Source organism: Gobio gobio, assembly GCF_949357685.1.
Source record: "Gobio gobio genome assembly, chromosome: 2".
In the NCBI taxonomy this organism is placed as follows: domain Eukaryota; kingdom Metazoa; phylum Chordata; class Actinopteri; order Cypriniformes; family Gobionidae; genus Gobio; species Gobio gobio.
Window position 1 is genome coordinate 43,091,961 of NC_137098.1, and position 27,034 is coordinate 43,118,994.

A 27,034-nucleotide genomic window follows, 5' to 3' on the forward strand; every position below is an offset into this window, starting at 1 on the left:
AGAGCAGAAAGCTAATTAAAAGCACAGTGACCTTTAGAAAAGTCATTCATACAGAATACGCAAATACAGTAAGAGCAAAGAGAAGGAGAAAAAGATGCAGTAAGAAGAAGGTTTAAAGATCTTCCATGAACTCAGGGTTAAGTTCAAAACCTTCAACACATTATGATTGGCTATGAATTTTAAAAACTGCATGTGATACTGTGAATGTTTAGTGCCAAAATTAAATCACTGTGGGTGCTTATGAAATTACTGAGGGTAATTTCATAATTTTTATTAATCTATTAGTCTGCCTTTACATTGATTTAATGTATTGCTAGTATTTTAAAATATATCTTCCTGAGAACCAGAACAAAATAGTTTTTAATTTAGTTTTTCTTTTATGTGTTGCATTGTTTGGAGCATAAGAAACAAATGGAATAAAGACATTTTTGAAAAATAAATAAATAAAATAAATCCTGTGAAGATAGCACAATTTGACATGTTTTACTGCATTATTACAAATAAAACACACAATAACGCAATATGCTCTAAAATCTTTTAATAATATTTGAATAAAGGGTAATGTTGATTCTCAAAAATGTTCATTGTATTGACTCAAATGTTTTATTTCAATGAACTCAAAATTTTAAGACAACCAGGTAACTTACTTTTAAAATGTTTTTTTACAGTGCTGTATCAACTGAGGGTGCTCTTGCTTATAGCCGTGCCTGGTTTAGGACATGCAGAGGTTGTCAGCTTTGACAAACTAAGAGTTCATTAAAGGTTTTTGACTTTGTCACCTCTCAGACACCTTACAGAGCAGAACCACAGAAGTAAAATGCAGCTCTGAGTGCTTGGCAGAAGTCTAAAGAACATTACAATTGTATCATGAAAGCGCAAGACTTTCTAGAGAGGCTAATAGCTTAATTAGCCCATAAGAAATAATAAAAGGCAGAAAAAACCGGGGCCGCCAAATTATGACAAAACGGCAATAACTTTTTACTCCTGCAGATTCTTAAAAAAATATGCAGCTCATTAACTGAAAGGGTAATAGGCTAATTTCCTATTCTGCAGACAAGGTTTATTCGTTTTTATTAAAGATTGGGTGTGGCCGACAGACAGCACATAAAATTATATTTTGTTTCCTTTTATGCACTCAAATATGAAGGCATCCCATTACTGTAAAGTCACATTAAACTTTAATTAAAGAAATACTGTTATGTTTTACAATAAAGGAACATGTTAAATATAGTTTGACCTTTCTGTGCCCTGCAGCCACATTTCTCATAAATATTATTTTGGATTAAAGGATAAGAGAGTTTTTAGTATGGTTTATATATGAAGGTCTTTGCAGACTGGGCATGGTTACTCTTGGCCTAGTGTTTTTAGAATGTGGTTTTGCAGAATAGCAATTCTCTGGGTATTAAGAGTGCAGTGTGATCATTAAACAAGGTCTATAAAACACATCTCGAATGGCCATGGCTGGACAAATGACCTCTCGGTGACTGCAGTGTATGGCAGCAAGAAAAATCTCAAAACCAAACTAATTCAATACCCTTTTAAGGTGTTGTTTGTCAGACATGTCAGACAAACGCTTTTATGTCTTTATTTAACAAAAAAGTAAATGTGGATGTGTGGAACAGACCACAATTTAAGTTATTATTTGCAAAAAAAGCAAGTGTTAGTTCAACTGGTTCAACACACTGGAACAAAAAAGGGCTGCATCCGAAATTGCATAGGTGCTACTTTTGTATATGTTATTACTTTGTTACTGTTAAAAAAAGTATATTCTACAGCAGGGGTCTCCAAACTTGGTCCTGGAGGGCCACCGCCCTGCAGAGTTTAGCTCCAACCTCAAATAAACACACCTGAACCAGCTAATCAGTGTCTTGTGCTGCTTTCATGTGCTATTGAAATTATCGAAAATACGAGTTTCCTTGGTAAAAATTGCACATGAACACCCTCTGATGTCGTGTTTACCGGGAAGTTTGGAAATAATTTTGATATCCAAATTCCTGAGATGGGCGTGTCGTAAACTTTAAACATGGCAGCGGGGAGAACTACTGCTGTGGCAGGTGTGGTTTTATTTGTTTTTTCCCCCATAACAGCTAACGTTAGGTCGTCTTGTCTTGACATTAATGTAGTGCATATTTACGAGTAAAATCAAAATCATTTGAAACGTATTGTATGTTTGACACACAGTGAAAATAGCCTGCATTTGCCTGAAAATACAGAATCTGCAGAAAGCGGACTATCTATGATTGTCAGTGCATGGGACACTACATATTATGTTAGTTTTAATAAGATTTTCCTAATAAATAGGCAATAATAAACCTGGTGTCAACCTTGATTCCTGTTCATTCCGGCAACAAAGCACTTGAATGCAACAAGCTCGTAATCACGACTTCGAAAGTGGGAATTAGGAATTTCCGATAGCACGTGAAGGCAGCATTACAAGGTCTAGTTAGACACAGATTAGCTTGTTCAGGTGTGTTTAATTGGGGTAAGCTAAACTCTGCAGGACAGTGGCACCCCAGGACTGAGTTTGGAGACCCCTGTTCTATATTATAAATGTGTGTATTTTGAACGTAATCCAGACATACCGCATTCCTCATACTGTTATTATCGGCAGTGGCTTAGTGGTTCATGTAGGTTGTCTACAAACTGGAAGGTTGGTGGTTCAATCCCCGGTTCCACCAGACCAAGTGTCGAGATGTCCATGAGCAAGACACCTAACCCCAGCTGCTCCCGACGAGCTGGATGGCTCCTTGCATGGCTGACATCAGCCGTCGGTGTATGAATGGGTGAATGTGAGGCAAGATGTAAAGCACTTTGGATGGCCATGGGTCTGTTGAAAGCGCTATATAAATGCAGTCCATTTACCATTTACCATTATCACATGACCTGTGCCAGCGTCAGTTGCATCGCTTCACTGCCATTCACAAATCCTCTCATGTGGCCTCATGGGATAGTAAAGTGTCCATCAGATGTACACTTCAGAAATTTACTAGCCCCTGGCATCACAGATAAGGCTTACGCTGGTCCCTGACTAAAATGCATGTTTGAGCTCACTGTTAGACATTTATAAGAGATTTTACAGTAACTTACTGGCAACACTGTTGCCAGTAAGTTACTGTATTTGAGATTTACAGTACAATAACCGCATTTCAGTTTACAGTAACTACATGTTACTGTAATTTTGTAATACAGTACTGTTACTGTAAACCTTGGTTAACAGTGCATTAATCCTAATCCTATTCAATAATTAATACTTACTGAATTACATTAATTCTTACATTAATCTATCCTACAGAAGTAATCCAAACAGACAATTATTATGAAATATAAAATTCTTTATTTAAAACATTTTAAGTGCTTTAACTTAAACATGTAAATCTGTGGAAAAAGTTCACTTTAAAACATCCTCAAATCAAATCTTATTTTCAGAAAATCATGTATAAAAGTAATCAGAGTGCATTCAATATCACTTATTTTACATTTTATTTACATTTACATTTATGCATTTGGCAGACGACTTGCATTGCATTCAAGATACACATTTTACATTTTGTCAGTTCTTGCTTTCCCTGGGAATTGAACCCATGACCTTGCTAGTGCCACACACTGTTTGAGCTACAATTTTAAAAACTCTGCAGAAAATAGTTGGTAGAATACTGTAAATAGTTGGTTGAAGAATACTGTAACTTTGGTGCAAAATACACATATACATGAATAAAATATAAACAAAGAGCAAATTAATTCTGAAACAAGTTATCACAACACAACACAAACACAAGTTTCATGTCTGTACCGATCTGTGCCATCTTCCACATTGGATGATTTCAAACAGGAACCAGGATTCTGCTCCATTATGGCAAGAAGTCCCTCTAGATAAGAATGATATGAAGTTAGTCATACAATTTGAGTATACACAAACATTTTACACTGTTGGAATTTAATAAAAAATAATAATCCCATTACAATTCATCATAATGGTAAAATACTATTTTATAGACAGTTAACACTTTGAGGTACACCTAGCTCAACGTATGCTGTCTAGTCTAATCCAGTCCTGCAATGCCTTCATGAAGATGTGAAATGAAATGTTCAGTTTTTGTTTTAGCTGGTGATTCAATGTTATGAATATTTTGAAGAATGTACTTTGTAGTGATGCTGAACCTGATTGCATATTAGAGAGGTGTCTCTGTTATTTAGCTTAACAAAATTGATATTGAGTAATAAACTAAAGAAAACTGTTAGTACATAATAGTAGCAGCAGCACAAACTACATGCTCCAAAAAAGTAATATTACTGAATCACCTCAACATGATTTCACAAACTATTTAATCAAAAACAACAATGTAACCTTTTATTGCAGGATGGATTACATGTATACTGCATTAGCTTTAGTAAGGTATCCTCAAACTTAATGCTGCATTCACACGGGACGCTTCTCATTTACTTTGAATGGTTGACGTCATGCGTTGCTGAACTGAATTGTGGGTTCCGTCGCGTCGCTTTACTCACGTTGCAAGCAGCAGAAGTTGAAAGGTGTGTTGGACATCAGCTGCGGCCGGATGCAACCAATCGGCGAGAGTAGCTGCGTGCAGGCGAGGAGGAGCTGCAAACGGAGACGTGAAGTCTGACACTTTCTGCTTCCCGCAGTGACGCTCGCGCGGTGTTTGCACACTTTATCAGCTGAAGTGAAATAAATGCAATATTTGTCAATGCACAGATGTTTCAGAGACATTTTTTGTCATGTAATACTTTATGCACTGCTTAATACAGCGTGTGTTTACAGTTAACATACAAGCCTAAACTATCAATGAAGTGGGGGTCTACGTTTTTCATCTGTTTTATTTTGATAAACATGACAATATAACAACGCAACTACATGAAAAGAGATTTAACTGTTATAAAAAAGAGATTTGTGCGCATTAGAGGAACTGAAGGTTTTAGAATAAACACGAAACACGTGATCGCTGTCATGCGGAGAATCTGGCCAATCGTGGAACAGCTGTGTCATCATCAAAGTCCGTGCAGTCGCTCTAGAGAAACTGCACCGGCTGTATTAGCCGACTGCTCTCGAATTGCTCTCGAGGTGCTTTGATGCCATACGTCACTGTCACGTGGCGTTGGCGCTGTCTCAGGTCAGACAAAATTTCTAACCGGCATGACGCCCTGTGTGAATGCAGCGTAAGTGTCTGTGTACATTACATATCCTATTAAAAAAGTGTCTCACCTAGTCCAAGTTTTTCCATTCAAACTCCATTAGGTGGCGAAGGAAGGATGACACTCTGTTGTTGATTACAGTGGTCTTCCTGTTCACAACTTCCCCGGTCTTCCGACTCACTCTGGTTTTGGTGGTGCATCTTGTTCCCTCCTCTGGGTTTTTCCTCACGAAAAAAACTTAAAGCAAGAGAAAATTAAGAGAATAAAGATATTTTAAATTTCATCACCCTTAGTGCCTTTGCTTTAAATGTTTTTGGTAACACTTTAGAATAATGGTCCGTCATTAAACGGATAGTTCACCAAAAAAAAAAAAAAAGTAAATTCTGTCATTTACTCGCCCTGTTGTTCTAAACCTTTTAAAGAATGTTTGTAAACTGACAATTTTGAGGCACCATTCACTTCCATGGTAGGAAAAAATTACTATAGAAGTGAATGGTGCCTCAATCTGTTAGGTTACAAACATTCTTCATCTTCTTTTGTGTTCAGAAATGTATTCAGGTTTGCACTTGAGCAACATTATTCTAAAGTTTTGCCATGTTTTTTTCATAAATTATATTTCATCTGCCAAAATCATCCAAAAATTATCCAGGACTGCTTCAATTCCAGAAAATAAAATTAGAATCTGTCAGTCCTGGACAAACACAGTTTTGGATTATTTTAGTATAATATAATTTATGAAAAAAAAACATGGTACATGGCTAGTTACAGCTAAAAAGAGGTGGAAAAACTAAATAATTTTGTGATTCTGTTAAACAGACCCGACTAAAACATACAAGAAAAACTTTGAATTATCAGTAATATGTGGAGAAACAAAGAGGACTACGTTACTTACCGTTGTATGAGTTCAGTGTCGCACAGCACAGGCAGGCTCCTGGTATTCTTATCTAAAATGTAAAATAAATAATGTCAATCCAAATGTAAACTTTGTTTGTTAACGACATTATTTTTGCAACTAGTGGCCAACGTTAATTTACTAACTAACGTCGTCCTAAATGTACGCTTAATATGGTCGATAAACAAAATCTTCATTGTATTGGTAAAGTTAATTCAATAAACTCACTAACGTTAAGTCTTTTTAAAAATAAAACGTTAGGTTTATGTTACCTCAGTTTTAGTACCAAAGCTGAAGCAAATGATAACCTAACGTTATGTAAAGTATGTTGTCCGGGCCGTGAGCTCTCTCCTCGGGCAGTAACGTTACACACGACGCTGGCTGCACTGGTTCCTAATCTAATTCAATAAACTCATTTTTTAAAAATAAAACGTTAGGTTTGCCTCAGTTTTTAACAGCAAAGTTTAAGCAAATGATAACCTAACGTTATGTAAAGTATGTTGTCCGGGCCGTGAGCTCTCTCCTCGGGCAGTAACGTTACACACGACGCTGGCTGCACTGGTTCCTAATCTAATTCAATAAACTCTTTTTTTTTTAATAAAACGTTAGGTTTGCCTCAGTTTTTAGCAGCAAAGTTTAAGCAAATGAAAACCTAACGTTATGTAAAGTATGTTGTCCGGACTGTGAGCTCTCTCCTCGGGCAAAACTTACAACGCTGCACCGGTTCCTAATCTAATTCAATAAATTCATAAAACGTTAGATTTACCTCAGTTTTTAGCACCAATGCTGACAAGCTAAAATTGGGGTGCAGACAACCGCGGATAGTACAAATCACACTTACCTTGCTTGTTTGCCGTTCTCACGGGGGATGGAAAAATCTTCGCAGGGTGTCCGGACACAGCTCACATGTTCTCTGGAACCGTGAGCTCTCTCCTCGGGTGAAACTTTCAACGCTGCACTGATGGTTCCTAACATAAATCTAAAGCAAATCCTGTCGATCCCAATTGTGCCAAATAGGCCGTTGTGGTAAATACAGTATTATACTTTATTTTTTAAAAATACAGGAATTCACTGTATTTGGTGTTTGACGTCATAGAAAATACCCATGATGCAACGGGAATTACAGTTATTTACTGTAAAGAGAATTTACAGTATTATACTGGGTGATATATAGTAAATAACTGTACAAATTACAGAAATGTCTAACAGTGCTGTTTTAAATTAAAACAACTTGCACTGACATATCCTAAAATATGTCAGTGCTATTGTTTTGTTTCAATATATTGTTTTTTTTAATGGCGTGTTTATAAAAGCTACCTTAATGTCCTATTTGAACTAAGACCAATCCTGGTTTAATCTAAGCCCTGTCTGTGTAACCAGGCCCGGAAGTAGTAGCTCATCGGGGTAATTTTTGCCTATAAATACTGTTTTATGAATACTGTGAATTCAGACATACTGCTCTTTTCACATACTGTTCACCTATTACTATAGTAGGAAAGAATGCACATTTGGATGCAACCAATCATCTTTTATGAGATTTTTAGTGTACAAAATACATTTTTGGTTAGTCCGTCACACAATGTTATTGTATGGCTTCAGATGATTCATTTATAGATTTTCATTGTGTTTTTGTGCTTTTTGGAAGTTGACAGATCAAATCACCTTCCATTTTGGTTGTATGGAAAAGAGCATCATGAACATTCAATAGAAAATCTCCTTTCCACGGTAGAATTTGTTCGGGTTTGGAACAACATGAGTGTGAGTAAATAATGACAGCATTTTCATTTTTGGTTGAACAAGCTCTTTAAAGTAAATGCCACATTTATTTTTACAACGATTTTCCAGATTGTGGTTCCAGACTGCGGTATGTTGTAGCTTACATTAGCTTCGTCATTGTTCTTTGATGGAAACCTCTGCCCTTTCTCACACTATGTATACGGGCTTTAACTAGAGGCGGCCTCCATCTGATCGGTGCTTCACGCCACTAAAAGGTTGTCACACCTAAATAAGAGAGATCAAAGCTCTCCACTGCCTTGGACACATCCAGAGAGCTGCACCTGCCAGACCGCCCTGTCACAGATACAACCTGTCCAGCATTTTGCTCTGACACACACACACACACACACACACACACACACACACACACACACACACACACACACACACACACACACACACACACACACACACACACACACACACACACACACACACACACACACACACACACACACACACACTCACACACACACACACACACACACACACACACGTACATACACATCTGGTGTGTTCGCTGTCTTTGTGGGGACTCTCTATAGACGTAATGGTTTTTATACAGTACAACTGTATATTCTATCCCCCTACACTAAACCTAACCCTAAACCTACCCATCACACAAAACGTTCTGTATTCTTACATTTAAAAAAAAAAAACTCATTCTGTATAAGCTTGTTTCCTAATGGAGACCTCAATTTAGTTCCCATGAGTCAGTGTGCATTCAGGTTGAAGTCCCCACCGGGATAGAAAAACATGAACACACACACACACACACACACACAAATCCAAACTTTGATCCCATTCTTCCTGTATTTATTATCCACAGGGGGTCGTGTGTCGATTATCATGAGGGATCTAACAAGATTTAACTATCACATTGCTGCTTTTCTGGTTGTTTTGAGGTTGTAAAACCACAGTTTTATGTATTTGTTTGTTTGTTTGTTGTCATGTTTAGTCATGAAAAGCCACAGGCAAGAAAAAGTAATGCCAAAAAAAGAGGAAAAACTGTGAGAGACAGGGAACAGGTTCTGCCATCTCCACACTGCCAAGCCATAACCACCAAGGCTTAATTGTGATGAGGTTTCCACTTGTTAAACAACAGCTTTGGCTGGTGACAGAAACAGCTTTTCATAGGACAAACATGCTCGCAGCCCACAGTTCTCCACTCTCTTCACTAAGCATGCCCAGAGAGCTGTTCTGGGGACTGTCATTAACAAATTCCACAGAGGCAAGCAAGATGATTAAATGCTAACTGCAACGAGGCAGCAACTTCTGTGCCATGAAAACAATCACCAAAAAATGAGGGCTGTAAATTTCTTTAGGCAATGGCAAGGCAACAAATAAGCAAACAGGGGTGAAAAAATCCTGTGAGGAAGAGAAAAGGGGGAGGCAATTCAACACTATTCTCTGTTGTTGATTAATTAAGGGATATTTGGGATTATTGAGCTTTCAGGATGTAGAGGTTCAGTGACATCTGTCGGTTCCCTGTTCCAGTATTCCACTTTATCCTTGGAAAATAATTAACTTAAGTATGCACACCCAATTGAACTAAACCTTTTTAGTCCAGATTGATTTGGGAAAATGTCACGGCAGATCACGTTAATGCTCCACTCTCCTTCTTTTCTCAAAAGGGTATTTCCTTCTTCTCTCCTCTCATTACTGCAAATAAAATGGTTGCCTTTAAATGCTAAAAAAGCAAAACATGTCATTAGAGGGCCCTTTTACAAATTGTTAACTTAGAAATGGAAATGGTGGTCAGTCACAAATACCAAATAAATAAGTCCTAGTCCACACGTACACAGGTATTTTTAAAAACAGAGTTTTATAAATATTTTAAAATGTTCACCCTTGCAGGAGTTTTCAAAAAAGTTTGGTTTCAGTGTCTGGATACTGCGTTTGCGTGTGGACGAACGGCCAAACCGCAAACAAAAAGCTGCGGTTTTGAAAATACCAGTGTTCGTGTGGACAGGGCCTAAATATACTGTAGATATTGTGATCTTACCTTTAAAGGTCCCATGGCATGAAATTTTCATTTTATGAGGTTTTTCAACATTAATATGAGTTCCCCTAGCCTGAATATTGTCCCCAAGTGGCTAGAAATTTTGATCAGTGTAAACTGAGTTCTGGCTGTCTTTCTCTGCCTTTGAGAAAATGACAGCCCAGGCGAGCTGATCTTGAATTTTCCTGTTATGACGTCATAACAGGAACGGTTACCTCCCATTCCTCCACCCAGAGAGTTTGGCATGCCCATGCGAGCACCATATTTGTTTGTCCTCGAGAGATCATGGCTTCTGAACGAGTGAATGCTGGCAGTTTCTCCGTGTTTGGATGTACAAATGAAAACAGAAGTTTTTTTTCAGTTCAGTGATTTCTGATGTGTAGCTAATTATTCAAGTTCACACAGAACTTTATAATTCGTACACACGCTGCAGCTTCTCTCTCCCGACAGAACAGTGTTTTTTATCTTGTGAGTCAGTGTTTTTGTACGTCCTCGTCGCGTCTATCTGTTCTAAAATGTGCATACAGTCATGAGTTTCTGCTCAACATCGGCAGAGCCACATCTTTAGAGATAAACCTCACGCACGCCGAAGCTCGGGCTGCACTGGCCGGTCGGCCTTCAACATCACCGACCCCCAGTACTGCATCTCGCCCACAGAGGAGGCGCCATACACGGCGCGAGATTAAGCAGAAGGGGGTAAGCGTGAGGGTATCTGGACTAGGCTAGCCAGCTATCCCCACAATAAACTGGATTACATTTGATTACTGCTGTTGTGTCTTTGTTTGCGCTGTGTACTCAATGCGCATCACTGACGCTTTTCATATGATAGGAAAATATCTCAAAATAATGCTATAATCAACACTTACTCGTAACTCGTTCATCTCGACAGCTTTAATGGTACATTACATGTGTTACAAAAGTTGGTAGAATAAGGAGGAAGACGGGCTCGGCGTGACTGGGACTCATGTTTATTCAGAACTCTCAGATACAAACATAATAAACTCGCGCTGACAGCGCTCTCACAACTCAGTACAATATAACTTTGTTAGCAATCGCTCCGTCTCTGGTCCATTAGTGATGTCCGGTTCGCGAACGTATCGTTCTTTTGAACCGGTTCTTCTTAGGGCGTTTTCACACCTGAAAGTCCGCACCAAGGTCCGAACCGAAGTTCACGTTGAGATACATTTGATACTTTCGGTTAGTTTTGGTTTGGTTTCACATTGCAATTATGTGAGCGGACTAAAGAACTTTACGTGACACACTTGCGTCCACTCGTCATCATCTATGTGGGCTGCATCTTGACATTGATTGGTTTGTAAACGGACGTGTGTCTGACGTCAGCGTCTTTGACAAGTGTGAATGAACGGACCACTGATATAGATCAGTGGAACGGACGCATATCGTTGCCACTATTGAACAGTGCGCATTGCTTGACTATGTTCTTTTCGTCACGTTTAAAAGTGGACATTTCAAGCTTTATATACACATATTTCTCATGTTTGTGAGACGAGTAGCTGCTGAGTTTCAGTTTATTTGAGACGCGCTCAAGTTCATTTGCAAAGCATGTGATCGGTCCCGCGATTATTGTCTGCTTTAGCTAGACTATTTGCTTCTTATTTATTAAATCCAGGTAATTATCTGACGAAACATTGATTAAAATGAAGATACAATTTATACAAAACGAAATTCACATTAAAGAAAGGTTCATAAGCAAAATCATGCAAAATTTCGTTTAAAATAATTTCTGACTTTCTGTCTTCTGACATATTGCGCATCTTTTCACTTTTCATAATCAATGTAGCCTAGATTGAATTTAAAAATAACATTATAATATTTAAACATAAACAGGAACTTCCTGTAAATGGTCTGAAAGTCTGAACCATACAGAAAATGCTTTCACACTAGAAACGAACCGAACCTTTGTTCAGTTTGATCCGGACCGAGACTACCTCTTTTCGTCGGACCAAATTTCGTCTGTTTGGTCCGGACCGTGGTCCGAGGGAGGTTTCACACCTGTAATTTTGATTCGGACCAAACTGAAAAGTCCGAAAATCCGGACCAAACAAGGTAGGTGTGAAAACGCCCTTAGTGAACCGGTCGAACCAGTTCACCAAATCGGACTGAATCGTTCTAAATGGTTCGCGTCTCGAGTCAACGCTGATCCATCATTTACTAAAGTTACTAACTTTCTGACATGAGTGACAGTCCCTCCGACTAGAAATAAACTAATAACCTGCTAGTAACTACAACAGTTCACTGAACTGAGACGTGCTGAGAGAACTGATGAGAAGTGAACTCAGGTCCATCCGTCTCTTTGGCATGCCCGTGCCTCGTAGACCTCGTTAAACCACGTCCCCTCCGCCACAAGATCTAATACTCATTTCAAATGCAAAGATGTCAGCCAATCACAACAGTGGGCATTTTTACTGAAGTCTCACAACAGACACGCCCCTTGAAACAGGGCATTCAGCCAGAGGGCAAACATCGGTATAGAAAAAATGCCTTTTATTTCTAAATTATGACATTTTATGATGTAAAAATCACACTAACAATATAAGTACACCGCAGAATACATTATAAAATAAAATAAAAAATCCATGCCATGGGACCTTTAAAGGGATCATTTACTCACCCTCAAGGACCCATTGACTTACAAGGTTTTTTTTTTTTTTAATGCTTTGGAAGTCAATGTTATAGTCAACTGTTTGGTTGAGTAAAGGATGAAAGAATTAAAATTTTTGGGTGATCCCTTAAGCTTCCGCTAAGAAAAAAATGGTACAAAACAATCAGTCTAGTAACAAGATGAATATTGCAACAACATTACAGTTATTTTAATGGGCCTACTAAAGTCTTCTGCCCTGTAAAAAAAAAAAAAAAATTGAAAATGTACCTGAATTTTTAATTACATGTTGCATTAGGTTGTGATTTAAGGGTTTTTAAAATTACTGGATAATGTACTGGCAGAAAATTACCAACACATTTTCCTTTTTATTTTTTACAGTATAAGGTCATTTTTTACTGACTATTACATTGTTCACATTGCTTCATGGAAGTGGGGCGGAGCTGTTTTGGAGCCATTTGCTTGTCACTATTCTCTAATTGGTGGGGGTCTTATTGCGGAATTATGGGTAATGTAGTTTTTCACAAGGAATTCTGCTATTACACTATTGTTTTTATACGTATATTGAAATAATGCATGCAACCCCCCCCCCTCCTATCTATTAAAAACCCCGTAGCTTATAGCAGATCTGATAAAGATTAAACATTTAAAAGGTTAAAGATTTATAAATTATGGTTAAAATAATCCCCCTATTTTTACTTCTGGAAATGTAATGTTTTACTCTATTTCAGATGGCTGGATGGGGAGATTAACCAATCAGAATCGAGAATTTCTGAAAGAGAAACAGTGCCATGAAGTGACAATATGGCTGCTGTAAATACTATTTTTACATTTGCCTTTTTCCATGTGGTTTAGCGTATTAAATCAATTAAATTATGAATTAAGTCATACTGTGGTGAATTTAAGATAAACAGTTATTTTTTTCCTTGACAGAAATAAGTCAATGTATGATACATTTAATAACTGATCAAAAAAAAGCTTAAAATGTACAAAAGATGTGTAGCATACTTGGGGAAAATAAGATCGGCATCATAAAACAGACATTTTAATGGTTTGGTTTTTGGTAACAGCTTTGTGGCATTACGTTATTGATATTTTTCTGGCAATGAATAAAAGACATTGAGATCTGGGATGGAGGGGGTAGAGAAAGAGACCCAGGTCACACTTGAAAAAACACAGATGTTTTTATCAGAAATGAGTCAGTGTATGAAGTAAGAGCTTATCAGTCAAAAAGCTGTGACTGCCAGATGCAACTGTTTCAAGACAAAACCATTTTTTATGAGCACACTAAAAATGATGCGAGCAGGCCTCAGTTAGTGTCAACCACTGGTCAGTTTAGCATTAAAAAGCTTTATCACAGACCTAAGTGCCCTGAGACGCTTCATTACTCAGTGAGACATAAACATTTTCCCCAAATAACATATATCACCTATAATTATATCAGTATAGTGTGTATTAAGTAATATACACAAAGCCCCCCTGCAAGATTTTTGTGTAAGTGTTTTTTGGAGACGACTGATAGAAACATTTGGTTTTAGCTCAGTAGTAAATTGTATGATAATATTTCTGTTAGTCCATTTTATTTCGATCATGGGAAGAAGAAAAAAAAAAAGTGACTGCCACCAGGTCTGTGTTTTAACATTCTTTGAAGAAAAAACATTTGTGTAAATATATAGCAAGTACATAGCAAATATAAGGTTTTGTGGTGCATAATGCAAAGTTAATTATTTATCTAAGGCTTTAGATTTCATTTTCACAGTCAGTCAGACCTCATGCAAGGCATAGTATGCAACCACAGTGAGTTTTGCAAGCATGGAAACATTTTCATCTGTGGCTGTTTATGAAAATTCATAGTCAAACAATCATAATTCCATCAGACATGTTGCAAAAGTATTTTCCTTGAAAGGTTTCATAAGAGAGCTTGAACAATCTAAGGTCTACACTTCTAAACCTCATAGAGGGGAAATATTTATAAATGCTTTAATATGTCTGTTATTTCCCAATTATGTCAAAAAAAAAAGAAGAAAAAAGAAAGAAAAAGTGCTAAAATACAGCAATTACCTGCGTTTTTACCAACGGGCTGCTGTTTCCACAGATGGCAATCTACTGGCTAAAAATAATATTTATTAGTTATCTTGTTTTTATAATTACTTGCTGTCATGTGCAGACAAGAAACCCGATCAACAAGAGAGAGAGAGAGAGAGAGAGAGAGAGAGAGAGAGAGAGAGAGAGAGAGAGAGAGAGAGAGAGAGAGAGAGAGAGAGAGAGAGAGAGAGAGAGAGCATAATATGAGATATGGAAATAAGGTTGGATAGTCATACCCATATTCAAAATAAATTTGCAGAAAAATGGGAGACATCTGGGAAGGAAGCTCAGCTTTTGATGAATATATTCTAGTTTTTAATTGATTATTTCTTATATATGCATGCCCCAATTTGTCTGAAAGCATTGCATAAAAACAGGAAACGGCTGCTTTACGGAGCAAATGATATATACTCACTTGTGGTTTATTTGTGGTGAAGAGCTTGCAAGTCCACGATCCCTCATGATCCATGAGTCTCTTTCCAGTGTGGACAAACTATTGAACAAGTGGGATTTCTGAAACCTTGGAAATATCTTACATAAAATGTATTAATAGTTTATTACAAACATTTGCAGAATATGAAGACCATATTTTCAAATATATATTTGCAATCACAGATTTTTTATTTTTATTTTTTTGGGGTTTATATTTAGAAATGTATTTCATTCCTTTTTTCAAGAACAGTTATTTTCATTGACATAACAAAAACCTCTCATCTTCTAATTGAAAAATGCATCATTTATATTTGTTAGGATAAATATGGATACAGTTTTTTAGAGATTCCTATATTGAATGCTATTAAATTGTCAGTCATTGCTGTTTAGATCAACAGCTATTATAAGATCAGTTTGATATTAGATCAAATAATATTAAATAATAGTGTATACATTTTATTATTTATAAAAAATAATATTTGATATTATTTCTGACAGAGAAGAAACATATTCTACATAATTATAAGTTAGATTTGGGTACCGTTACCATTTTATTACACATGCCACTCCCTAAACTGGTTCACCATTATCTACTCTTGGCTGGATGGGATTTATTAAAGATTTAATGTTGATCGTTATTTGAGCTTAGAATTATAACAATAATTTCATCAGTTCCACACAATCCCTTAACTCAAACTCTCCCATAGTTCTGTAGAGTTATTGGGGAAAGGATGGAGGGATGGATTTTCTCTTGAAATGAAAAAAAATGGGGAATGTTGCACTCCAGGTGAGCATGTTCATCTCCTAACTGATCTAGGACCAGTTTCCAGTGGCCTGACCTGAGACATTATGAGACTACACAGCTATCAGGCTTCCACCGAAACCAAATGTTAGGTACGGAAATGTGTGTGTGTTCATGTGCGAGGTGTTAGCGTACGGTGGAAAGCAGCAGTCTAACATCTCACACGCTCATGTTGGCGCACATAGAGGATGGCTGAATGGCCGCCAGATGTATCTAGGAAGGCAAAGACACAAAGGCAACCGAGTTGAAACATTTCAAAACTCACGGCAGCATGTGTGCACACACACGAGCACGTCTTAATGAGTCTCAGTCACATCAAAGCCAAATTACACCCGTTAAAACCTGTCTCGCACTTTGGTCTAATACAGTGAGCCGGAGAGATCTGATACCAGAACAAAAACCACACAGACAAAAGCTAGCCATGTGCTAACCATTACCCAGCCGCTCTTTTCTTCCCCACTCTGATGGAAGCAACATGTATAAAACAAGAGAGACATAATCTCAGCAGCGGCAGCGAGGAAAAGATCTCAACATCAAAGACGCAGCGTGCATTACTAAAATGTACGCCTTCACCCTTCTTGTGTCTTTATTGCTTTTTCAGATTTTTACATTTGTTAGATCATTCCGGGAATAAAGTGTACAGGCTACACCGCACTGATACTGACAGCTGTTAGCAGACACGCCTGGTCCTGTCGCGATGGCAGAGAGAGAGAGAGACAGAGTTGCTCAAAATGGACGAGTGTGGTGCTTAGTGAGGATGTGATGACTCGCTGACAGAGCACATGGACGAGGAGGGAATGTTCCGGCATGTCAAAATCAAGTTCGCAAAGATGTGAACTAGGCCATAAAACAATGCCGGAGACGAATGGGAAAAACAGAGAGTGCACAAGAGAAAGAGAGACCACAACTGCTTTCAGTCTGTGCTTGTGGCTAAGTGACACCATGTTTGCTAGTGTGCCTCTGTTGTGTTCTAGTGTTTCAACAAAGCCAAAATAAAAACAGACAACAGGCACACCAGTGCCCCATGCTTGTAAGTGTGGCATGAGGCCTTGTAAGAGGCTGAAAGAAATAATACGCAGCACTTTGCAAGACCCACAGCTCTGGGTTTGGTTTAGCTTCATTCTTGTCAAACATACGCGGACATCGACTACTGCCCAAAAATATTCAAAAACAACATTTTAAAATGGTTTAAATGAAGAATACACTGTAAGAAAACTGGGCTGAGTACACTACCGTTCAAAAGTTTGGGGTCAGTGACTACATGCGCACCAATAATGCGTTTCTTTTTTAAAGTACTTAAATTTTTTTTTTTTAAATTTGTTGAGAAGGATGCATTAAATTGATCAAAAGTGACAGTAAATACATGTAATGTTATGTTTGTTATGTAATGTTTCTATTTCAAATAAATGATTACGTTACTATGATTACGACGAAGAACCATTTTTGGTGCCATATAGAACCTTTTTTTAGAGTGTTCTTATGCTCTTTCTATTCATCCAAAAATCCTGAAAAAAATGTATCACAATTTACACAAAAAATATTAAGCAGCATTATATAAATTTTAAAATATGCTAAAATAAATAAATAAATAACATTGGAAAAAACGGTAATCCTATTTCACAATACTGCTGTTTTTACTGTCATTTTGATCAAATAAATGCAGCCTTGGTGAGCATAAAAAATGTACAAAGCCATACCAACCTCAAACTTTATTAATGTATGTCCAGCGATGTACTGCACCAACCAATAGGATTTAAGCCCGAATCACATGTTGAAGCCCCTGCAGATACACATATAAAAACATGAATAGCTAATTGCTAATTAATTAAATTAAACATTTAATTAAATTCAAGTTGCTTAAAAAAAATTAGCATCACTGGGGTAGTATCAACTCAAAAATCTTTTAGTATTATTATTATTTTTTTTTTTACTTTTCCTAATCATTTTGGGTATAGTAGTGTGTCAGTAACTAACTATAGATCAGGGCTTGTAGTTTTGAACCTTGCTGCACTATTGTGCCCAAGACACTAAACATCAGGTTGCTATGGGAGGATTATCTCTGTAATAAATATACTGTACTTTAAATAAAAGACACCCCTCCATCATCACTGTCAAAATGTTTTATGTGCAAATAAAGTCCACATGAAAACTAAATTATTAATTTGGAATGAACTGAGCCTCACTTACTTTCTAAGGGGAAATGGACGTATATGTGTTGCTATGCGTTTGATATAACTTCAGGTTCTTGCCTTACTCTCTCTCTCTCTCTCTCTTGGCCTGCAGTGCAGCTGGTTTGGTCTCTCAGGTTTCTGCCTTTAAAGTTCTTGATCCCACAGGATGTGAATCACACCTGCGAACAGAAATAGCAAAAGACGAATAAAGAAAAATAGGAAGTAACACCTGCCTTACCTTGATTTCATTTCTCTCTGTCACTCCATTTCCAAAACTCTTTCTTTTTTTCTTTATGAGGTGGGATGAGTTTCCTGCATGGACCAGTAGAAATACACTTTCTCAATCCTTCACTCACCATATTATCGTCTCTGTATCTCTCTCTCACATGTTTGTTTTTGTGAAATGTGAGGACATTCCATAGGCGTAATGGTTTTTATACCGTACAAACCGTATTTTCTATCCCCTTACACTGCCCCTGCCCCTAAACCTAGCCCTCACAGGAGACTGTGCAGTTCACTTTCTGTGAAAAAAAAACTTGTTCTGTGTGATTTATAAGCATTTTGAAAAGTGAGGACATGGGGAACGTCCTCATATTTCACCCTCTTTTTGTAATACCTGTGTCATACCCATGTCATTATACACATTTGTGTCCTGATATTTCACAAAAACATGCCCACACACACACACACACACACACACACACACACACACACACACACACACACACACACACACACACACACACACACACACACACACACACACACACACACACACACACACACACACACACACACACACACACACACACACACACACACACACACACACACACACACACACACACACACACACACACACTTAACTTTGTTAAGAGTCAATGTCCTTATAACAGACGGATATTGTGCTATAGGGCACAAACAGGTGAGTAGGTGAAATGTGTTTAGAAAGAGATCGAGAGAGCAGAAGTATGAATTCTTTTTTTTTTTGGTCACATTTAATGAAAGAAATAATCATGACTGGACCAGCGGGCAATGCCAATGTGTAGGCAGGTGATGTCTGAAACAACCATAGGACATCAGATCATCTTGATAAGAAACACTGGTTTGTCTCTCACTCTCTCCTACTGAGTTTAAAGTGGATCCATGTGATGCTGGACTGGACACATCTGGAGCTGAATGCCATGACATTGTGTGTGTGTGTGTGTGTGTGTGTGTGTGTGTGTGTGTGTGTGTATGTGTGTGTGTGTGTGTGTGTGTGTGTGTGTGTTTGTGTGTGTGTGTGTGTGCTCTGTTGCTCAGCCCCTTATTAGAGAGCACATTTAACTTCTTTGTTCATGAATATAATTATCCGTTTTTAACTTATGCAACAGAGCAGTAGCCAAGCCAAATGACAAACAGACCACAGCCATAAATTAAGATATTTTTAATGATTTTCACTCCCATAATGTTTGCCACTTACTTTGTGCTGCAAACTGCAGTGCTATTTATTTTCTTTCCATCATGTTTCTCTCTCTCCTTTTCTCTCACTGTCTCACCCTCTCTCTCATTTAACAATAAGTTTCCAAGCAACAAAACAAATGTGCCATATGTGAAATGGCTTTACTCTGTGCATTTGGGTTTCACTGCTAAACACATTGAGAGTAAGTGCACTAAATGATACTGAGAGTTTATGAGGATATAAAAAAGTTTAGAGTGTGTGTTTGTGTATGTGTGTGTGTGTGTGTGTGTGTGTGTGTGTGTGTGTGTGTGTGTGTGTGTGTGTGTGTGTGTGTGTGTGTGTGTGTGTGTGTGTGTGTGTGTGTGTGTGTGTGTGTGTGTGTGTGTGTGTGTGTGTGTGTGTGTGTGTGTGTGAGTGTGTGTGTGTGTGTGTGTGTGTGTGTGTGTGTGTGTGTGTGTGTGTCTACAAAGTGGTAGGACAATGGCATGCGCGTTTCTTACAAAGTTTTTTTTTTTGTTGGTAAATTATTTTTACACAATAACACAGAAAAGCAATCAGCAAAACTTTTCACTAATGTCCCTTCCCTGCGGACCATTATTAGATTGATAAAATATTTTTTTTAATACATTTTTACATGTTATGAAATATAAATTATATAAATGATGAAAATATACATTTAAAACAAAGTATAAAAAAAGATTTTATAACATTATATATATTTAACCTACAGAAGTTATAAAAACCCACACTCCTATATAAGTACATATCTTGTGGTGAATTCTGATTTACAGCAGGCCAGATGTGGAATCGGACACAGCTTCTCTGACTTGTTCATGGTGTGCTTATTTTGACATTCACCAGTAACGGCCAGAGATGCTGCTTGTTATTCAGATTTGGTTGAGAGCAGATTCAATAACAAAACACATTTGGTTTATAAAAATAGAAATAGAATCCACATACTGCTTAAAACTGCGGTCTGAAGAAATGAAAGAAAAACAGCTCATATAAGCCCATTATAACCTCGCTGTCTCTCTGTTTCTTGGAAAAGCTCTGATTTAGTGCTTAAAACACACAAATGTGTAAATTAGGCTTATATGTTCATACATCCGTCAAATATCATAAGGGTTCAAGCATTTTCTTTTCTCCACATAGCATAAAAATGCTTCCTGCTCGCTGCACATCTGCGGTGGATACCAATAAGATGGCTTTAAATGCATGCCAATGCTCACCACTATAAAAAACAGACTAAAAACAGCTTTAAAACCAAACTAAAACCAGACTGAAATCAAACCTAAACACAAACCTAAGAAAATCAGATCCCCTCCTACAGATACACCGGCCACATTCACTCACTCAGTGTGCAAAATACATTGGGGTTTGGCTTTTTCTTCCATATGATAATCTCAATTCCCCCAATGGTGCTCTTCCAGCAGACAAATCTATATGTGTCTTCTTCATTAGGACCAAATCCTCTTCAGCTTTAGTACACGTGTCAGTGCAGAAGCAGCAGGAGAGAGGATAAAACAGCTTGAACTAACGCGAGTTCCAGCTGCTGAGGTATTATTACTAAATTAACCACACCGTGTATCTGATAATTGCTTTCTGCGTAATGTGCTTTTCAAAAGCCCTGATGTTTTATTCTTTCTTTACGCCGTTTAAAAAGGAAAGGGATATCATGGGCCATTTTAAATGAAAGATTCCACCTTTCTCTCCTGGATGGATGACTATAAGACTCTCTGGTGAAATATAACTGAAATGGCAGCATTAAGCACCTGTTACTGTGTCTTTCAAACGAGCAGTTATTATACGCTTATGAAACTGTGCATTATAGTGAGCATTTCTCTGAGGTTTCTATTCCATTTTTTCTCTCTCTCTCTCTCTCTTGCTTTATACTGAATAACAACTATTTTGAGTATCCTAATGAATACATTTAATTCCCTGAAAGACATTCCACTGTTATCTGTTTACACCTCAAACATATCCAGTTTGATTGCCGTGTCATTTATAAACTAGTGGTGTGTGTGTGTGTGTGTGTGTGTGTACATGTTTTTCTATCCCTGTGGGGACTTCAAACTGAATGCACACTGACTCATGGGGACTAAATTGAGGTCAGAATAAGTTTTTTTGAAGATGTAAAAATGCAGAAAGTTTTCTGTAATGGTTAGGTTTAGGGGGTAGGGTTAGTGTAGGGGGATAGAATATACAGTTTGTACTGTATAAAAACCATTATGTCTATGGAGAGTCCCCACAAAGATAGTGAACCAGATCTCTTTCTAAACACATTTCACCTACTCACCTGTTTGTGCCCTATAGCACAATATCCGTCTGTTATAAGGACATTGACTCTTAACAAAGTTAAGTGTGTGTGTGTTTGTGTGTGTGTGTGTGTGTTTATGTGTTTTGTGTCCCCTGCTCCCAGGCTCCAGTAGGCTGTAATTGTTTGCTGTAAAACATTAATTAGGACCAGACGAAGTGGGAGAGATTTCAAACATCTTTGTTTTATGGATAATTTGAGGTTATTTACACAAAATAAATGAGATAATAACAAGTCACTAACCAAGTCTGAAAAGAGACAGGGACTTTGACGTGAGACACCAAATCACACATGCATTTAATGAGATTGCACATCTCTGTCATTCAACACAAAACTGCCGTTTACTCAACTCTATCAAAAATCTATTTTTCATTTTTAATCTCTTAATCATAAAATCACTAACTTCCATTAATGAAATTTAACTGGACTGAAATGAAATTTAGAGTTCCTCCATTACAGACAGAAAGTCAAACCTGTTTAACTCAACAACTCTCAAGGATTTGAACATCCTAATGCCTATTCATTTCTGACTCCTGAAAGATATTTCACTATTAAAGTAATGCTAAAGCCTTTCTCATGACTACAACTAGTTTGGGATATCATGGGATCATTTTTACCTCTGTGCCATTAGAACAGATTTGGACAGTCATCCTCTTGGCTAGGACACATTGCGTTTAAACCAAACTGCTCTTGTTCCTTTGTTGTCCATTAGGTGGCTGACTTGTACAGCATGCACTCCTTTCTTTCTTTCTTTCTTTCTTTCTTTCTTTCTTTCTTTCTTTCTTTCTTTCTTTCTTTCTTTATTTCTTTCTTTATTTCTTTCTTTCTTTCTTTCTTTCTCTCTCTCTCTGCACACAGAGCCACAATTAGGGTACAGCCTGATTACAATAAACTTACCAAAAGTTTGTCAAAAGCAGACATTGGATGGGGAGTAAGAGTGAGGTCTGTCATCACAAATCAGACACACACAAACATCTGGAGCAGTCACAGGCTCAAAATGACAAGTGTATACTAGGTTTCCTGTGGTAACAGTATGAAAGAGACAAATTATTACATCTTTGATCTTACATGGATAGCTCACCCAAAATGAAAATTCTCTTATTTTCTCATCTTCATATTATTCCAAACCCATATGTAGAGGTTATTTGTCTGTAGAAAACCAAATGAAGAATCATCACACAGATCTTTTCCATAGTGAGCACAAACCTCAAAAATGGTCAACCTCAAAAAGGACAAAAAGTATCACAACACATGTTCAATCATTATACTCTCAAACCATTTATCAGTTTTGAGTGAAAAGATGTCCAAAATTTTAATATTCACTGGTAATTTTGCCCTCACACTTGCCATACTTGTATCGTCAATATCAAACACCATCATTGTCAAAAATCCTTTTTTCCATGGAAAAAAAATAACCACTTACACATTTGGAAATGACGTATAAATAATGACATTATGTCTTAATTCAAGAATTTTCAATGTGTAATAGCTTTTTCTATTATGTAATAAGCTAACTTCCATTGATGGAGGCGTCATTGGGAATTAAGAGTTTGAGTTGAGCTTCATTCTCTAGTCTAGTCCCTCTTTTACAGCAAGTTAAACCTGTTTATCTCTACCCCTGTCAAAGATTAGATAAACTTGAACTTGTAAAGTAATGCTAAAGTCTTTCTCACACACCAGCTAGCAGTAGTTTGGGATGGCATGGGACAATTCTGACCCCAAATGCCATCAGATCAGATTTGGACAGTCAATTCTGTCAGTCATTTCTTTTTGTGTTGTCAAACATCATTCATGCCTGGAACCATTTTGATTTAACAACTACTTGTGGAAGGGAAGATTTTCAATGAATAACTTCAGTTTTGGTCGGTTATTCACACAAAGCTACCATACAGATTGTATGGTGTTTCGTGCTGTATTTCTGTGCACTATGAAGAAATGGGTTAATATTCTTCTTAAGTTTTCCAAAAAATAACCAGATTTGGAAATTACATGTATGTAAATAATATAATTTTCTTCTTAATTCAAGAATGTATCTCAAGGGCAACAATAACTTTTTATAGTGTTATACACCACTTCTTTAAGCAAGAAACTGTGCACAGCCAATGGAGGCAAACTTCACGTTGTCCTCTCACATGCAAATGCTTTATTGATTTAATGCGAGGTTGCTTTTGTCTAGAAATCTAACTCTGAGCATGGGGCGGCATAACATTTTGAATCAAAGTTCTGCACTTTCAGTTGTTGGTGAATTGCCCTTAGCCCATGAAACATGTTATGAATTAATAAATGCCCATTTCACACCAGTAGCATCCCCTCTGCTTTTAAGATGCATATTGCAGCATATACCCCCCCCCCCCCCCCCCCCCCCCCCCACCTAGACAACAGTCAAAGTAACAGCCAAAAAAAAAAAAAAACCAGAGAAACAGCCTTTATGTCATCAGTTACAAGTTGGAAGTGTCATTTTTTCCTCTTTCTTTTCTTCTGTCTTCCATCATGGAGGGATTTATTGTCACATTCGTTTCTTGTTCACAAAATTGACATTTGTCTTTTCATTCATCCAACTTCCATGCCAACGAAACTGAGCTGTAACTTCTGGCTGACTGTGTCAAGTTTCTCTCTCTCCCGCTTTCTTTCCTCTCGCTCTGTCTCTTTCATTTGAGTGCTGAGAGGATTAAATCAATTATGTTGATTTTGTATTTATTGCGTGCATGCCCTCAGTCGTTTGTAATTAGCTTATAGCTTTTGATGTGAGGTAATGTGATGAGAGGGTTACAGAGTCTCTGGAGGCAGGCGAAAGACAGCGAGAGAGAGTGAGTCGGGCGCCAATGCTGGTGGGTTTCTGGCCATCCCTTTGTTCTGACCCAGTCACAGTTGAACAGGTGAGTTCCACCTGAACGGAGCGGGACAGAGGGGGAAAGGGGATCAGTGTCAGGGCTAAAGGGGCACATGACTCAGGGTAGGACCACCCAACTGACTGGCGTCAATCCTCAATCAAACATTCATTACATACTGGGGTACCCCCCCAATCTTTTCCCCTACCCCACAAATACACAATTACCTTAAAGATGGTCTTACCAGAACTCTCCTCCCCAGCCCCCCACCCCGTCTCTCATATTCCAAGCCACCACTCACTCGAAAGCCTCAGCCATCTTGAGAGAGGTGGGTGGCCGCTTCTAAACTGGTCAGTTCGGGGGATGTAGTTTTGTCCCCCTGTAAAGGGCAACCTTAAGTATAGCGTTGAGGAGGGAGGAGAGAGAGAAGCAAACATGCAGAGACAGTTCAAAGCTGAGACCTACTGTAGGGGCTTATTCACACTAGTGTTGTTAATGTTAACTAAATGAAAACTGTAAAAAAATTAATTGAAATAAAACTGAAACAAAATATATATATTAGATTAAATTAGATTTTAAAAAAAAACTATTAAAATTAGAAATGTAGTCTTGGAAAAAGCAGTGAGACATAGCACCAGGGTCAAAGATGTAATAATAATAATAATAATAATAATAATAATAATAATAGCACGTTTACATTTACTAAAACAATTAAAAAGCTGCACAGGGAAATTGTAAATTAGTTTAAATTTTAAAAAGTTTTAAAAAGTGTCTTGCATACTTTTTAAATGTTTTTATATGTAATGTGGTAGACAGATATTTTTGACCATATGCCATGTATTGATGGATTTTTTTATGTTTTAAGATGGTGTGTCAAGTTTAAATAAGTTTACCTTTTAATCTGTAAAATTTACAGTAGCATATATTGGACAGACTGCATGTCTACCGCTCAAAGCAAGTAAAATATGGCATCTAACCTGACAACAGCCCTGCATGGAGTAACATAGGAGTTAATGTTATATTTTATGTTGAACAAGAGATAAATGACGTTTTGATGTTGTGCCATGTCTCACTGCTTTCTCAGCATATCATGCATGGCCACATTTTTTAAGATGCCTTGTCAAGATAAAAACACACTACTATTCTGAAGTTTGGGGTCTGTAAGATTTTTTGTTCACCAAGAAATGCTCACCAAGGCTGCCTTTATTTGATCAAAAATGCTGTAATATTGGGATATATTATTACAGTTTATAAAACTATTTTAATATATTTAAAATGTAATTAATTCCTGATGTCAAAGCTGTATTTTCAGCATCATTACTCTAGTCTTCAGTGTCACATGAGCCTTCACAAATCATTCTTATATGCTGATTTGCTGCTCAAGAAGCATTTATTATTATTATTATCAAGGTTGAAAACAGTTTTGATGCTTTATATTTTTGTGGAAACCATGATAAAGTAGAGCTGCACGATTCTCGATAAATTGAGAATTACTTTTTCTTTTTTTAAATAGAGATCACGCACAATTCTGAACAGACTATGAAATATGAAACTAATGAAAATAACAGGTAATTTACTGAAGGTTCGGACAAACTGTTATTGCTGCAGACTATTTAAAATGTTTAAAAAATTTCAATGAATTATTAAAAATATATATATATTTGAATGAATGATTCAATGACTCATATACTTCATTTGTTTCCTTATTGGATGAATGAGCATTTTTTAACAAATGTCTTGAATTAATTATTCAATGAAATTTATTTTCATTAGAAACAAACTTGACTCTCATCTTTTCTATAAGGTATATCTGATAAGAAATAATACAATAATACTAATAATAGTAACCTCCTGAAGTGAATGCTGTGTACCGGTTGTCATGACAACATTGTGAGTGGCTGCTGACGCGCAGTGAAACAGCCAATCAGAGCAGAACTCAACATTACTATTCATGACCCTTCCAAATAAGGCAAAAACAGACCATTTCCTTATAGGGACAATTTCTAGGGTTGTAAATGGACCTGTAAAACCGTATCTGGACAATTTTGCCCTTAAATAAGCCACATACCCTCTATGTAGATATCAGAGAACAATTTAAAATATTGTTTCAACTCATTCTAGGGCACCTTTAACAGTCTTTTTTAACTTGTCACCACCTACTGATGTAACGATGAAGTTGATATCGTTATTTGAAGTGCCAAGTTACTTTCAACAGGTGATTTGCTTTATCTTGATTGTTTCTGTAGACATCATTGTTTATATCCGAACTATAAACTTTTATTTTAGTACTTCTGTAATAATTTGAATAGTTACACACGTTTCATATCTGTACATGGTAACTGTGCTTTCTCTGGGTCAGTGGCAGCATCAATGCAGATTTGAATGATTTTGCCAAAGGTTTTTAGACAAATCTTTGTCAAGGAGGAATGAGATCGCGTGGGTGTTTGAATCGAGATCGCAATCTTTTAACAATTAACCGTGCCGCTCTATGATACAGTATTTGTTGATTAATGTAAAGTT